This window comes from Hyla sarda, chromosome 4, assembly GCF_029499605.1.
Source record: "Hyla sarda isolate aHylSar1 chromosome 4, aHylSar1.hap1, whole genome shotgun sequence".
Taxonomy (NCBI): domain Eukaryota; kingdom Metazoa; phylum Chordata; class Amphibia; order Anura; family Hylidae; genus Hyla; species Hyla sarda.
This window is the reverse complement of record NC_079192.1, coordinates 10,901,718-10,917,741: the sequence shown is the minus strand read 5'-3', so window position 1 is coordinate 10,917,741 and position 16,024 is coordinate 10,901,718. Positions and strand designations below refer to the sequence as shown.

The following is a 16,024-nucleotide window of genomic DNA, read 5'->3' as shown; positions in this document are numbered from 1 at the left end:
AGCGGGACGCGCCCGCTCGCGAATCGCATCCCAATTCACTTACCCGTCCCGGTCCCTGGCTGTCATGTTCTGGCGCGCACGGCTCCGCTCTCTAGGGCGCGCGCGCGCCAGCTCTCTAAGATTTAAAGGGCCAGTGCACCAATGATTGGTGCCTGGCCCAATCTGCCTAATTAGCTTCCACCTGCTCCCTGTCTATATTACCTCACTTCCCCTGCACTTCTTTGCCGGATCTTATTGCCTTGTGCCAGTGAAAGCGTTTAGTGTTGTCCAAAGCCTGTGTTCCAGATCTCCTGCTATCCTCATTGATACGAACCTTGCCGCCTGCCCCGACCTTCTGCTAAGTCTGACCTTGCCTCTGTCTAGTCCTTCTGTCCCACGCCTTCTCAGCAGTCAGCGAGGTTGAGCCGTTGCCGGTGGATACGACCTGGTTGCAACCGCCGCAGCAAGGCCATCCCGCTTTGCGGCGGGCTCTGGTGAAAACCAGTAGTAACCCTAGAACCGGTCCACCGACACGGTCCACGCCAATCCCTCGCTGACACAGAGGATCCACATCCAGCCTGCCGAATCGTAACATTTTCCAGGGCAAACTCCGCAAGTTGCGGCCATAAATCGAGTTTGGCTGCCAAGAAGTCCAGCAGATCTTCAACGGTTGTTGGCAGGGTCATGTCGAGGTAAGCCACCACCTGCTGGTTCAGGTCCTGCTCCATGTCCACCTGCTGCTGATGAGTAGCTTCACTATGCGGCTGAAGGAAGCTACTCATCAGTGACTGTAGACTCAGGCTGCTGCTGATTGAGCCGGTACTGCTCCTGCCACCCCTCCTCAGCAGCCGTGGCAGTGGAAGGTGAGCGCAGAGGGCCCCCCGAGTCAGACCTGCGAGTGGATGGACCATGTGGCCGATAGGCATCGGCCAACCGACTACGTAGAAGCTCCTTGAAGTAGGTCAGTTTGTTCTCCCTCTCAGTGGGTGTAAAAAAGGCCCCCATTCTGGGCCGGTAGTGAGGGTCTAATAAGGTGGAGATCCAGAAGTCATCGCGCTGCCGAATTTTGACAATTCGGGGGTCACTACGCAAGCAACTCAGCATGCATCGTGCCATTTGTGACAGTGACTCGCTGGGACTACCTGCCTCCATCTCCACTGCATACTGCCACGGTGTGTCTGGGTCCTCTGTCTCACCTCCCTCGTAATAACCCTCCAGCTCCTCTGGCTGCTCCTGCTCCTCCTCTCCTGTCCAATGACCAGAAACACCGGCCATCTAATCCACCGTAAACTGTGCTCCGCGCTGCCCCTCATCATCCTCTTCCAGTTCATCCCCCACAGTACTCATGTAGCCTTCTGATGTAGGCGCAACGTCTCCATTGCCGTGACCAGCCATGTTTTCAATAATTTTTTGGAGTAAATGTAGGAGTGGAATTACGTCGTTCATGGCGTAATTCGAGCGACTAACAAAAAATGTGGCTTCCTCAAAGGGCCTCAGGAAACGGCAGGTGTCACGTATGAGTTACCACTCGTTCACATTGAAGTTACACAGGGGAGTACTCCTATCTGCTTGTATCATCAAAAAATCTGTGATGGCTTTTCTTTGTTCGTATAGTCTGTCCAACATATGGAAGGTGGAATTCCAACATGTAGCAACATCACAAATGAGACTATGTTGTGGGATACCGTTCTGACGCTGCAGCTCAAGCAAAGTGTGCTTGGCGGTGTACGAGTGGCTGAAGGGCATGCACAGTTTCCTTGCCATTGTCAGGACGTCTTGCAAATGGGGTGAAGACTTGATGAACTTCTTGACAACCAGATTCAACACGTGTGCCATGCAGGGCGAATGGTTCACTCTTCCTTGTCGCAGCGCTGCCACAAGGTTCTTCCCATTGTCGGTCACCATGGTTCCCATTTCCAGATTTTGTGGAGTAAGCCATACTCGGATTTCTTCCCTAATGAACTTTAGCAGTTCCTCCCCTGTGTGACTCCGTTCGCCAAGGCAAACCATGCGAAGGACGGCTTGACACCGCTGTGCCCTACACACATGGTACGATAAAGGGCCACCGAGATTTGGAAGTGCAGTGGAGGCCGAGGACACGGGGGAGGAGGAGGAGGCGCACACTGTAAAAGGACCAACTGCCTGGGAGCCAGAGCGTGGAGGAGGAAGCGGTGTGACCTGTCCAAGTTGCTGTTGTGGCTGTGCAGGAACAACATTTACCCAGTGGGCCGTAAAAGACATGTATTGTCCCTGCCCGTAGTTACAGCTCCACACGTCGGCGCTGCTGTGCACTTTTGAACACACCGACAGGCTCAAGGACTGGCCCACCTTCTCTTGTACAAACTTACAGGGCTGGTACTGCCTTCTTCGCAAAGAAATGACGGCTTGGGACTCTCCACCTCGGCTCGGCACAAGCCATCAATTCCCTGAAAGCTGCAGAGTCCACCAGTTGGAAAGGGATGGACTGCAACACCAGCAACTTGGACAGGAGCACATTCAACTTCTGTACCCTTGGATGAGTGGGCGCATACTGTTGTCTCTTGGACATGCCGATCGATTGTTGGCGGAATGGCTGACTACGAGCGGAAGGAGCAGGAGTGCAAGAAGGAGGGTTTGACACAATGCTCCCTTCGGCTGAGGTGGTGGAGCCTTGGCTGGATGACGGACGGAGCGGATGGCCACTGGGTGATGGGGCAGGCTGGACCACTACATCGGAGCCACGGTTATCCCAGGCCGCTTTATGGTGGCGAATCATGTGTTGACGCAGGGCCGTGGTGCTGAGATTGAGATCCTGGCCACGCTTCACTTTCTGCCCACAGATTTTGCATGTGACTACGCTAAGGTCCTCCGGATTCTTTATGAAGAACAATCACACCGCAGAGTAGCTGATTTTCCCACCCGCAGTCCGCACTATTTCACTGCTATTGACGCCGTCTCCAGGAACCCCTGTTCCACTACCTCCCTGAATGGTAGCTTGCCGCGAAGCAGGTGGTCTCCCCCTGGCACGTTTGCCTCCTGAATTTACACCACCACGCTGATTGCCAACCGTGCTACCGCCTTGCTGCCTCATAGACAAAGAGCAAATCTCTTCTCCTGATGATGATGAAGCCCCGGCTTCTGCACCCGGCTCCCAATTGCGATCGGCTTCATCATCATCAAAAGATGTGTGCACGTCACTGATGTCCTCATCGTGTTCCACAACAGTGTCTGCCTCAGGACCCTGAACAATTGAAACACCGCCTCCCACGTCACTCTCCGCATTACTACTTGGCCGCCTTGCGGACACATGTCTCCTCACATTCTTGGCTGCCCATTAGATGCTGACTGTCCTCTATTACATCGTCCTCACTAAATAGTGGAGCTGAACCCAAAGCATGAGATACTTCTTTGGGAAAGGGAACAGCATAGGACAAAGGCAATGGGATTACGGGGACTGCTCCCGGGCCATGCCAACTGAGGGTTGTGTCTGAGGAACCCACCGACTCTTGACTGGGCTTGTCAGATGTCGCTTGTGATGATGGGGATGAGTGTGCAAACCAATTGACGAGGAGAGATGGGTCGATGACACGACCGCTGGGTGTTAACGGGAGCTCAGGCCTATTGCTGCGACTCCTGCTGCCACTCTCCCCAAGTCTGCTGCCAACTCTGCCTGACGTATGTAGGCCTCTGCCCCTTCTCTGTGCACGTCCTGGCACTTCCCTGCCTGACATACTTAGTGCGTTTGTGAGGGTATAGAACAGCAGCAGGCGATTACTTACGGCTGTCCTTTCAAAGTATATAGGCCCTAGACAGAATAACAGTTACTAAATAGTACACTCCATTGTTGTATGTATGCCCTTTGCAATGATGAGTGCACTGGTATGCGTATTTCTACGCAGAAAAAACACTTTTTAAAAAAAAATACAGCAGCAGGTGTATACTAATGTGTGGAATAGCACTGAATTTAGCACAGAGACAGAATAACAGGTAGTAAATAGTACACTACTTGGTTGTATGTATGCCCTTTGCAATGATGAGCGCACTGTTAAGCGTATTTGTACGCAGGAAAACCTTTTTTTTTTCTTTCATACACCGGCAGGTGTATAACGTGTGGTATAACACTGAATTTAGCACAGAGACAGAAAAAAAGGTGGTATATGGTACGCTACTTGCTTGTATTTAGGCTCTGTGCAATGATAAGGCCACTGTTAAGCGTATTTGTACGCATGAAAAACTTTTTTTTTTCTTTCATACACCCGCAGGTGTATAACGTGTGGTATAACACTGAATTTAGCACAGAGACAGAAAAAAAGGTAGTACAGTAACCCCCCGACCTACGATGGCCCCGACATATGATAAAATCGACATACGATGGCCTCTCAGAGGCCATCGCATGTCGATGTCAGCATCAACATACAATGCTTTTATATGTCGGGACCATCGCATTAACTGCTATCCGACAGCGCAAAATGCTTAAGCTGCTGTCGGATAGCAGTTTAACCCCTTAAGGACTCAGCCCATTTTGGCCTTAAGGACTCAGACAATTTAATTTTTACGTTTTCATTTTTTACTCCTCGCCTTCTAAAAATCATAACTCTTTTATATTTTCATCCACAGACTAGTATGAAGGCTTGTTTTTTGCGCGACCAGTTGTCCTTTGTAATGACATAACTCATTATATCTTAAAATGTATGGCGCAACCAAAAAACACTATTTTTGTGGGGAAATTAAAACGAAAAACGCTATTTTGCTAATTTTGGAAGGTTTCGTTTTTACACCGTACAATTTATGGTAGAAATGACATGTGTTCTTTATTCTGAGGGTCAATACGATTAAAATGATACCCATTATTACATACTTTTATATTATTGTTGCGCTTAAAAAAAATCACAAACTTTTTAACCAAATTAGTACGTTTATAATCCCTTTATTTTGATGACCTCTAACTTTTTTATTTTTATGTATAAACGGCGGTATGGGGGCTAATTTTTTGCGCCATGATCTTTACTTTTTTTTATACCACATTTGCATATAAAAAACTTTTAATACATTTTTTATAATTTTTTTTTAATAAAATGTATTAAAAAAGTAGGAATTTTGTACATTTTTTTTTCCGTTCACGCCGTTCACCGTACGGGATCATTAACATTTTATTTTAATAGTTCAGACATTTACGCACGCGGCGATACCAAATATGTCTATAAAAAATGTTTTTTACGCTTTTTGGGGGTAAAATAGGAAAAAAAGGACGTTTTACTTTTTTATTGGGGGAGGGGATTTTTTTTTCCCCATAGGGGACTATTCACAGCAATACCATGATTGCTAATACTGATCTGTTCTATGTATAGGGCATAGAACAGATCAGTATTATCGGTCATCTTCTGCTCTGGTCTGCTCGATCACAGACCAGAGCAGGAGACGCCGGGAGCCGGACGGAGGAAGGAGAGGGGACCTCCGTGCGGCGTTCTGAACGATCACTCATTCAAATCGCGCACTGCCGCAGATGCCGGGATCTGTATTGATCCCGGCACCTGAGGGGTTAATGGTGGACGCCCGCGAGATCGCGGGCGTCGGCCATTGCCGGCGGGTCCCTGACTGCGATCAGCAGCCGGGATCAGCCGCGCATGACACGGGCATCGCTCCGATGCCCGCGGTTATGCACAGGACGTAAATGTACGTCCTGATGCGTTAAGTACCACCTCACCAGGACGTACATTTACGTCCTGAGTCCTTAAGGAGTTAAGCATCCCTGGCAGGTTTGCTTACCTATACCTTCTCCGGGTCCACTTCGCGATCCTCCGGTGTTACATAGTTACATAGTTAGTACGGTCGAAAAAAGACATATGTCCATCAAGTTCAACCAGGGAATTAAGGGGTAGGGGTGTGGCGCGATATTGGGGAAGGGATGGGATTTTATATTTCTTCAAAAGTGTCTTGCGCATCTTCTCCAGGGTCCGGGCCTTGGTTTCCGGCGTCGTTATTACGTCACTACGTACGCCGCGCTGGCGCAGCAGCGTAATAACGTCGCCAGAAAGCGAGGCCCGGACCCTGCAGAAGATGCGGAAGAATCCAGAGGATCGCAAAGAAGACACCGGAGCAGCGGGACAGCATCGGGAGCCCCTGGGACAGCATCGGGAGCGGTAAGGACCTGGTCCGGAGCGACGGGGACAGGTGAGTACAGCTTCCTATACTTTACATTGCACGGATCCCTCAACATACGATGGATTCGACAAACGATGGGTCGTTTAGAACGAATTACCATCGTATGTTGAGGGACCACTGTATATAGCTCGCTATTTGCTTGCATGTAGGCCCATTGCAATGATAAGGCCACTGAAAAAGCGTATTTGTACGCAGGAAAAACTTTTTTTTTTTTCTTTAATACATTTTCTTTCATACACCGGCAGGTGTATAACGTGTGGTATAACACTGAATTTAGCACAGAGACAGAGTAACAGGTGAAAAATAGTAAAAAGGCACTAAAGTCCACACTAATATGACTTATTTCTGAACAGCAGCAGGACCCAACTGGGCAGCACCACAGAATTTTTTTTTTTTTTTACAGGGATTAAACCCTAAATTGCTCTCTGTCACACAATTGTGAGAATCAGATTTGTGGAGCAACAGAAAAAACTCAATTGGGCTGAAAAAAGAGATTAGCTCCATACAGGTAAAACAGCTGTGAGATCTATGACGCAGGTGACTGCTATGCAGCACCTCTATGCCTTCTATATGGAGTAAGGAGAATACGAGGTTTTGCTAGAACTGCAGCAACACTGTGCCCTGTGTCTTTCCCTAATAGTGTTGCTCGCGAATATTCGCAATGCGAATTTTATTCGCGAATATCGCATATTCGCGAATTCGCGAATATAACGCTATATATTCGTAATTACGAATATTCGTTTTATTTTATTTTTTCACAGTACACATCACAGTGATCATCCCTCTCTGCTTCCAGCTTGTGTGGTGTAAAGAAGGCTTTAATACTACTGTGTGAGACTGGTGTGCGAATTTTCGCATATACGAAAATTTGCATATGTTAATTTTCGCATATGCGAATATTTGCTTATGCTAATTTTGTATATGCTGATTTTCGCATATGCGAAGTTTCGCATATGCGAAAATAAAACTAGAATATTACGAATATGCGAATATTCGCGAATATATGACGAATATTTGTTCATATATTCGTGAATATTCGCGAATTCGAATATGGCTTATGCCGCTCAACACTATTTCCTAATGCTGATGTCACCGCTGCATATATGCTGTATAACGTCGTTGTATGCGATCAGCACACAGATGTGCAGTCACTTCCTTTCCCTATCTCGTGCATAGGAGAAATGAAGAGAGGCAAGATGGCCGCCGATTATATAGGGGCTGTTACATCACAGGGGTCAGTGAACACTGATAGGCTGCATCTCACATGTGATTCAGGGTCAGCCCGCCTACCTTCATTCCCGCCGCTGTTTCCCGCCCTCCCATAATCCCCTGCCCCATGTGCTCACATGTGGATCCGCCATCTTAGGTCTCCAATAGCCTGGAATACTGTAAAATTGAGTTTAATGAAGCGATTCGCCCGATATAATCGCGGCGATATTCGCATTCGTTGCAAATCAAATTTTTCCTGAAATTCGTTACGAATTCGGGTTCGTCAAATTCGATTCGCTCATCTCTACTGTTCTACATACACAGGAGGATAGAAAACGTACTAACCTTATTACCTCTACACAGGACGAGATTTATCTACAATCTTTTCTTGACGTAACGAGGATGTATGACTCTTGGAGACACCATAATCCGACGGAACGAGAATACACACACTACTCCCATTCTCATCGGTCGTGATCCAGGTTAGATTATCTCTTATTATCACAAACTCTACTTACGAAGGTGACACGAGACCACATATATGACTTGGTCATCTCTGACCATGCTCCGGTGGGAGTGGAACTAGCACCGACATTACCTCCAGGTTCAGATATAGTGTGGAGATTTCCTACTTATCTTTTAAAAGACTAATCTTTCACACAATTGTTGGGACATTTGTTGGAGGAATATGCATCTAATAACATAGCACATATCTCTGATCCCTTCCTCTTCTGGGAAGCGGTGCTTCGGGGGGGGGGGGGGGGGGGGGACATAATAGCCCATGTCTCATACCATAAAAAGAAAGCCAAAGAAAGGTATGACACCCTAACATCTGACTTAAAAAAGGCGTATACTACATTTCTGACTTATCCATCTGACGAAACTAAAATGGCTTGGGTAGAGGCTCAACGTGCCTTTGAGACAGCTCAGGCGGCGATGGACACTTACCATATAGACAGGTTCCTGGCTGAGTTCTATAGGCACGGGAACAAATCCGGGGCGACTCTTGGCAAATTTGGCGAGGGGGCAGAGACTGATAGAACCGATTAGGCCATTGAGAGACGGGCAGGGGGTACTGCACAAACATCCCAGGAAAATAGTTGATATTTTTAAACAATTCTACCAGGATCTTTATGCTAAAAGACACTTAGATGGAGATGTGGGAATGAAATTTCTAGATGCCATCTTTATCTGATGAAGATAGAGCTATCCTTAATGCCCCGGTCACATCTGAAGAGATTTTGGGAATTATTAACTCACTAAAAAATAATAAGGCGCCAGGCCCGGATGGCAATGCAGGGGAATTTTTCAAAATGCTAAAAGATAAACTTAGCCCTACCTTACAGAAAGTGTACACTAATATTCTAGAAACAGGATCTCTCCCCCAGTCAGGTAATATGGCTCACATTAAAGTATTACATAAACAGGGTAAGGACGCAGCTACTCCAGGAGGCTACTGCCCCATCTCCTTGATGAATGTTGATGTTAAAATATTGTCTAAGTTATTGGCAGATAGACTTGCCAACTTGATGCCTCGCCTGGTAGGCCCTCATCAGGTGGGCTTCATAAAGGGTAGAGCAGCTGTATCTAACATCCGAACGGTCTTAGCAGTACAGGGAGCTGTAAATTCTAGATCATATTCCAACCAGGTCCCGGCTCTATTGGCCTTAGATGACGAAAAGGCTTTTGATAACGTGGACTGGGCCTGGCTGGATATGGTCCTTTCAAGGGCGGGTATATTGGGACCTTTCCGAATGTTTTTGTCAGCTCTGTATAACGCCCCATTGTCCCGGGTCCATATTCCGGGATATCTTTCAGCACCCTTCCCTCTTGATCAGGGGACTAGGCAGGGATGTTCTATGTCACCCCTGTTATTTAATCTAGCTTTGAAACCCCTGGCCCAGTACTTCCTTCATATGCCTATTTATCAGGGTATAAAGGTGGGCACATCTGAAATAAAAAAAAAACTGCTTTGCCGATGACACTTTATTATACTTACAATATCCAAATACACAGCTTAGGGACGTTTTTGACGTGCTTCATTTATTTAGCTCTTGCTCAGGGTATAAGATTAACATTGACAAATGCCAGCTGTTATTTCTGGGTCACCCCCCCATTAGAACCGTTGTCGGTCCCTTCAGTCCAAATAGCTAAACAGTATCTTACCTACTTAGGCATACAGATAGGGCGTACACCTTTGTCACTATATAATTTAAATTATCCACCCTTAATAGCAAAAATGGAAAAAGAACTCGACCGTTGGATGTCTCTCCCTCTGTCCTTATTGGGTAGAGTCCATATTATTAAAATTATGACTTTCCCAAAAATATTATATCCTTTACAAACGATACCTTTACTTTTACGTCATGTAGATGTCAAACGCATACACAGCAGTTTCACTAAAGAGTGGCATATGAAACTAGAGTGGCATATGAAACTCTGTGTTTGAGTAGAAGTGATGGAGGGTTGCAGGTGCCCAATGTGCGACTATACAACCTTTCAGCACTTTTTCGACATGTGAGGGATTGGGCTCATAATACTGCATATTTTTCTAACACAACATTGGAGCTACAACTCTGTACATTAGGGTCATTACAGACACTTTTTCACTTTTCATATAAAGATATACCCCAAACTATCCATAAAAATGTGCTGTTTAGTGACACGCTGGCCACTTGGAAAGCAGTTCGTAAACTATGCGGACTATCATGGTGTCTATCAAAGTTCTATCAGTTATGGCACACCGGCTTTACAACACTGTGCCCGAAACCCAATTATCAGATTGTGGAAGTCCAAAAACATTGTTTCCTTTAAAGATTTTCTAGACAATGTCAGTGGAGTGTTTTTACGATGGGAAGATTTCAGGGCTAAACATGACTTACCGTCCTCTCACCAGTGGTTATATAATCAACTCTGCTCTTATTTTGGTGCCTTAGTGCGAGGATATACAGTGGTGGAAAAACGAAATGATTTTGACAGGCTGATGGGTGCCGGGGCGACGCACTACAACCTTTCGTTCATCTATGCAACCATCAGGGATGTAGCCTTAAAAGGAGCGGCAGCCAAGGCACTCATCATGTGGTCAACACATATAGAAGACACAGACATGCAGATACATATGAGGGAAGGCTTAACTGCGGTAGACAACGCTACCCCCAGTGCGCAGTTGAAAGAAATATATTGGAGGATAGTACACAAAGCTACATGTGTTTAAGTGGCATGGTGGGACCCCCCCTCCCCCTTATCTTACACATTGTCCGAAATGTCAACTTTTCAGAGCAGATCTATGGCATTGTCTGTGGGACTGTGTTACGCTCCAGCTCCCCCTCCTCCTCCGGAGCGCTTGCGGCGTTTCCTGCCCTGCAGCGCTCCGGTCGGCAGTGCTGACCGGAGACGCTGCTCAGCTGTGCTCGGTGGGGATGCGATCCGCCTAGCGGGACGTGCCCGCTCGCGGATCGCACTCCGTCCCTCTCACCTGCCCCGTCCTCCTGCTGTTCTCTCTAGGGCGCGCGCGCGCCGGCTCTGAGATTTAAAGGGCCAGTTCACCACTAATTGGTGTCTGGCCCAATCAGTGTTAATTAGCTCCTACCTGCTCCTTGCTTATAAAAACCCACTTCCCCTTCCTGTCCTTGCCGCATCTTGTTACCTTAGTGCCCTGTGAAAGTGTTTAGTGTGTTCCCAAGCCTGTGTACCCAGACCTTCTGCTGTTGCCCCTGACTACGACTCTTGCTGCCTGCCCTGACCTTCTGATACGTCCAACCTTGCTCTTGCCTTGTCCCTGTGTACCGCGCCAGTCTCAGCTGTCAGTTGGGATTGAGTCGCTATCGGGTGGAACGACCTGGGGGTTACCTGTAGCTGCAAGTCCATCCTGCTTTGCGGCGGGCTCTGGTGAAAACCAGTAACCCCTTAGACTCCGTTCCCCTGGTACGGCCCACGCCATCACCCCACTGACACAGAGGATCCACCACCAGTGTCTTCGCTGCATACCAGTCCGGATCCTGACAGACTGCCCACAGGTAATGGTTTTGTGGGGTGAAGTTAGGGATTTATTATTGTCAATCTGGGGCTGCTCTGTACCACTCTCTCCAGAACCGTATTTGTTTCATTATGTACCTGTACGAGAATCAGATCCCCCTGGTCGTGGGAAGCTGTCCAAGGGTATTCATTTGCTATTTCTGGTTGTAAAACAATGTCTACTATGGCACTGGCTGTTGCCATCAGTACCAAACCTGGAGGACGTTAAATCTGAGTTCCATTCAGTTTTACATAAGGAAATGCTATTAGCCATACGTAATTCGGAATTACTGCTAAATCTTTTTTTTCAAAAGTGGAGGGCTTACCTTCACTATATCTCTGATGATAGGGAACGTCATAGAATAGTGGGTCACTTTAAATCTACCTCTTGGTATAACCTGGAAAGTTTGAGGGACTCCTTAGGAAACCTTAAATTACCAGACTAATATGAACCAGTGGCCCTCTTTCTGTGAGCTCTTAGAGCTTTAGTAGTAATTTTTTCCTATTGTCATATACCGCTAAGGGGTGCTGAGACAGAAGATGAGTTAGGCATCAGCTTTTGATAGAATGCTTCAAGTTATATGAAAATAATGAGTCACTCAGAGATTTTGCATAGTATCACAATTTTTCTTTTATTCTGAATACACAACAATGGGATCTAGTTTTTTTTTTTCTTAGTTTTTTGTTGGTTAATGTAAACTCTTAAAACGTTGTCTTTTATGTATATCATATGCTATTTGTAAAATACCAGAAGATATGCATGCCTTTATCTAATGTCAGTTGTTTTTGTAACAAATGTGTATTACCATGACAGTTGTATTTGCCTGATGTTGGATCCGGACATTCAGATCTGTATATTTTGTATTGCATACTTTTGGAATAAAATATATATATAAAAAAAAAAAAAAAAAAAGGACACTGTGTACTGTACAGGCCCACGAATAACCTCATGCCCTATACATAGAAGAGCATTTTCCAAACAGTGTGCCTCCAGCTGTTTTCAATACGGAACTCCCATCATGCCCACACAGACGAAAGCTATTTGTGCCAGCTGTAGGCACCCTGTTTTGGAAACAATGACCTTGATATTTTATTTCGACATGACGTGATGTTTTTTTTTTTTCTTTTATTTTTTTTTCTTTGGTTCGATATTACCCTAAAATTTAATATTTTGTAATTACACTTTTACTATTATTTTTAAATTTTCATTTCCAGAATCAAACATCAATACAGAGTTATGTCTGTATGCCTGTGTATGTCGTTGCTGTAAATTTTCTCCAAAGGTCGTGGTTAATCTAATGTGCATACTACGCAAAATGCGCAGACCTATCGTAGACTACGTTAGTTCTTCGCAGTTTGCATAGTGTACGCCTGCGCATTAGATTACCCACGTCCTTAGGTGAAAATTTTAAACTAAGGTTGTGTTAAATGTAATGCGCCTGCACATACCACGCCAACTGCGCCTTTGTAAAGTATTTTCGAATCTGTGAAAAGTGCCATACGCATGCGCGAGTCTACGCTATTAGTGTAGACCTAGCGTAGACTACGTTAGTACCGTAGCGCTAGCGTAAACCTGCTCATTCGCAGTAGTAAATTTAGCTTATTGGAAAATACTTTAGATCATAGGCTTACTTTACCTTATCTCTTACCTAATTTCGTAACTTACGCTAAAAACCCTACGCATGCGCGCTAGGTTTTCCACGGCTATGCTGAGAGATAAGCTATTAACATAAGCCTATGATCTAAAGCATTTTCCAATAAGCTAAATTTACTACTGCGCATGCGCAGGTTTATGCTAGCGCTACGCTACTAACGTAGTCTATGCTAGGTCTACGCCAATAGCGTAGACTCGCGCATGCGTATGGCACTTTTCACAGATTGGAAAATACTTTACATCAGTGGAATTTCACCCTTCGCATGCGCGACCCTACGCTCGAAATACTGCGCATGGGCCAAACTACGCCATTAGCGTAGGCTACGTTATGTGTACGCTAATAGCGTAGCCTCACTCATGCGCAGGGCAAGTTTCTACGATTACCAACTAATTAAACTCGCACTTGTCTTGCACATGCGCAGTGTAATCTGGGTTCCTGTGTGACATAGCGCGCAACTCTAGTTTCCCGCCGCTCACGCAGGGGAGATAGGGTGGCACACTCAGGTCGTTTGACATGTTCGAATGCACATTTCTACAGAAGAACAGGTAAGTCAACTTTTTGTTTAGGTAAGAATAATTAGCAAGTTTATATTAGCTTGACAGTGTGACGCAAGAAAAGTCTGCATTGTGATGCGCGGAGGTTAAGGGGTATTAATTAGGCCTTTAGCCAGGATTATGTTACGCAGGCCTAAAGGCCTGAGGTATCCATTTTAGGTTAGCTAATAGTTCAGATTTGGGAAAGGAAATTTTTTTTTTTTTTTGCCTAATGGCAGGGGATGGGGGCGAACAGTCTTGTCTGAAGAGCTAGTGGAGATATTCGGTCACGCCTATGCCGCAATGGAATCCGTGACCCTAATGTCCTGCGCTGCGTGAAATATGACTTAACCAACATGTCCCATGGCCAAAAAATTATATCCTATCAGTAGTATAGTGGCTAATTTTGAGATTGTGGGGGGCCCGAGCGATGTGGCCCCCCCCGCGAACAGCTGTATGTAGTGTCGGCTCTCATACAGAGCGGCGCCACGACCCTCGGCCGGAGCGGAGGCCGCACACCTCTCCTATCGAGATTAATGGAGGAAGCGTGGCGGCCCCTGCTCCTGGCGGGGGTCGTGACGCGCCGCTCTGTCCGAGAGCCGGCGCTCCATTCAGGCGATTGCGTGGGGCCACAGCGCTCGGCCCACCGCGATCTCCAACTTAACCCCTAGACTTAGGATAGGGGATAAGTTGTGTTGCATGAGACATGTACTTAAACTCATTGCGCCGAGCTACATGTGAAAAGGGATAAAGGACTAAATGTGAATTTAGTAGCGTGATTAACTATTTTCAGAATCGTCACAGTTCTACCACCATGTAACTGACGCTGTAGCGTTAGTCAAACCTTTGGCATACACAGAATTTTTTGGTATGTCTGTATTTTTTTGGTGGGGTTATAATTTTTGGAAACTAAAATTTCAGATTTATTAACTCTTCCTTTCATTTCGTATTTTCAGTCAAATTTAAGATGGATTACCTTTGTGAAATTTGGGCGTGGGGTTTTGATGTCCAAAATTGCACACGTTTTGCAATTTTTTTTTCCTTTTAGTTTGGTTTGTCAAAGGCAATGATTTGACACACTCTTTAGCGTTTTGTCACTTTTTATTGTCTTAAAATGCTGTGAATTTTGGAATCATGTTCTTGCATTTTTACATTTTGATCATCATGTTTTTTTTAGTTTAAAGTGAAATTTCAAAACTGTTTACCCTTTTTTTTTGGCAAAAAAATTTACATTTTTCTTTAAAATTTAAAAACCACAATTAAAACATTTAGAAAAATATATTACACAATGGGCCATGGCTGACAAATCCCCAAATTTCACAGAGAACTCACCTGACAAAACTACCCCCTTGCTATGATATTGCGCCCCTTTCTCTGGTCAATGTCAGCTTCCTCTTCCTGTGTGTTGTAGCCTCACACTGCGCTCCGCCTATCACGGGACACATTAATGTGCTGCTGCGCCCAATGAGATGCTTAGACCAGCATGAGTCACCAAACCACCGTAAACTACCAAGGCCGGGAGAACTGGAGGCATTAGAGAACCAACGTGGTAGCGTAGTCAGCAGAGTATAATAATGTTTATGAAAATTAAGATGACTGACCACAGTGGGTGAGAACAAATCAAGTTAGGACTACTCCTTATTTTCACGTTTTTGCCCCACCTTTAGTACATTTTTTTAAAACAAGCTTGTGACGTGGTTGTGATGTCACAAACACGCCACATCAATGCAAGTCGATGTGATGGTGCGTACACCACCCTCCTCTATAAATGCCTTGAGGGGGCATTGATAAACTCAACTGGCTTACCCACAAAAATGTAGCCAAAAATGTGGAATTGGAGTACCCTTTTAATTCTAACCTTGGCTTTTGGAGGTTGTGAAATTCATTTATGAATTTGTTTTGTTGTCTGCATTTCAAATGTCAGCCTTAAGAATGTTTGCTTTAAAGTCTTGACATTGCTTAGCATACTTTTTAGCCCAAAATAACATTTCCAATTTATATTTTTTAAACAGAAGAAAAGTATCTGGCAACACTAAACCAACCGTTGAGCCTAAAAATGTCTCATCAAGATTCCTTCAACAGTGCTCCAGGTAAGTCTATTATAGGTTTTATCCTGGAAAATGCTTGTGTTGACATATCAACTGGCTCTGGAAAGTGAACCAGATTTTGCAATTCCTTAACTTAATAAATAGTAATCCTTCAAATATATATTTTCTTATGAAGTAGATTTTTGGGTTTCGGGCTAAATGCTCTCTGATGATGCCATGTCTCGGGAGCTGGCCATGATGTTAGCAAATTCCCTTTCATTTCCGATGGGGATTAGTTGCCATCATGCACTGCTCCCAAGACGTGACATCATCATAGAGCAGTTACACATAAAACACCTACTCTACTTCCTAAGCTAAACAATTTTTGAAGGATTAAGAAATCGGAATCCAAGTAATTTACCAAGCTGGTAAACTTTATTGAGCCAGTTGATATCATAAAAAAAGG

At 45.3% G+C, this 16,024-nt stretch overlaps 1 protein-coding gene across 9 annotated transcripts in view; it reads left to right on the top strand.

Annotated features, from left to right (window-relative positions):
* LOC130367541 (uncharacterized) overlaps positions 1 to 16,024 on the top strand; it is a 459,996-nt gene that overhangs the window by 67,522 nt on the left and 376,450 nt on the right. For 7 of the 9 annotated variants that reach the window (XM_056569981.1, XM_056569985.1, XM_056569984.1 and 4 more), the window contains one exon: positions 15,544 to 15,621. The gene's annotated coding sequence lies outside the window, so the exon portion shown is untranslated. Of the gene's footprint in view, positions 1 to 14,597; positions 15,622 to 16,024 lie in introns of those variants that run through there. The other 2 variants (XM_056569989.1, XM_056569987.1) reach the window with 2 other exon arrangements.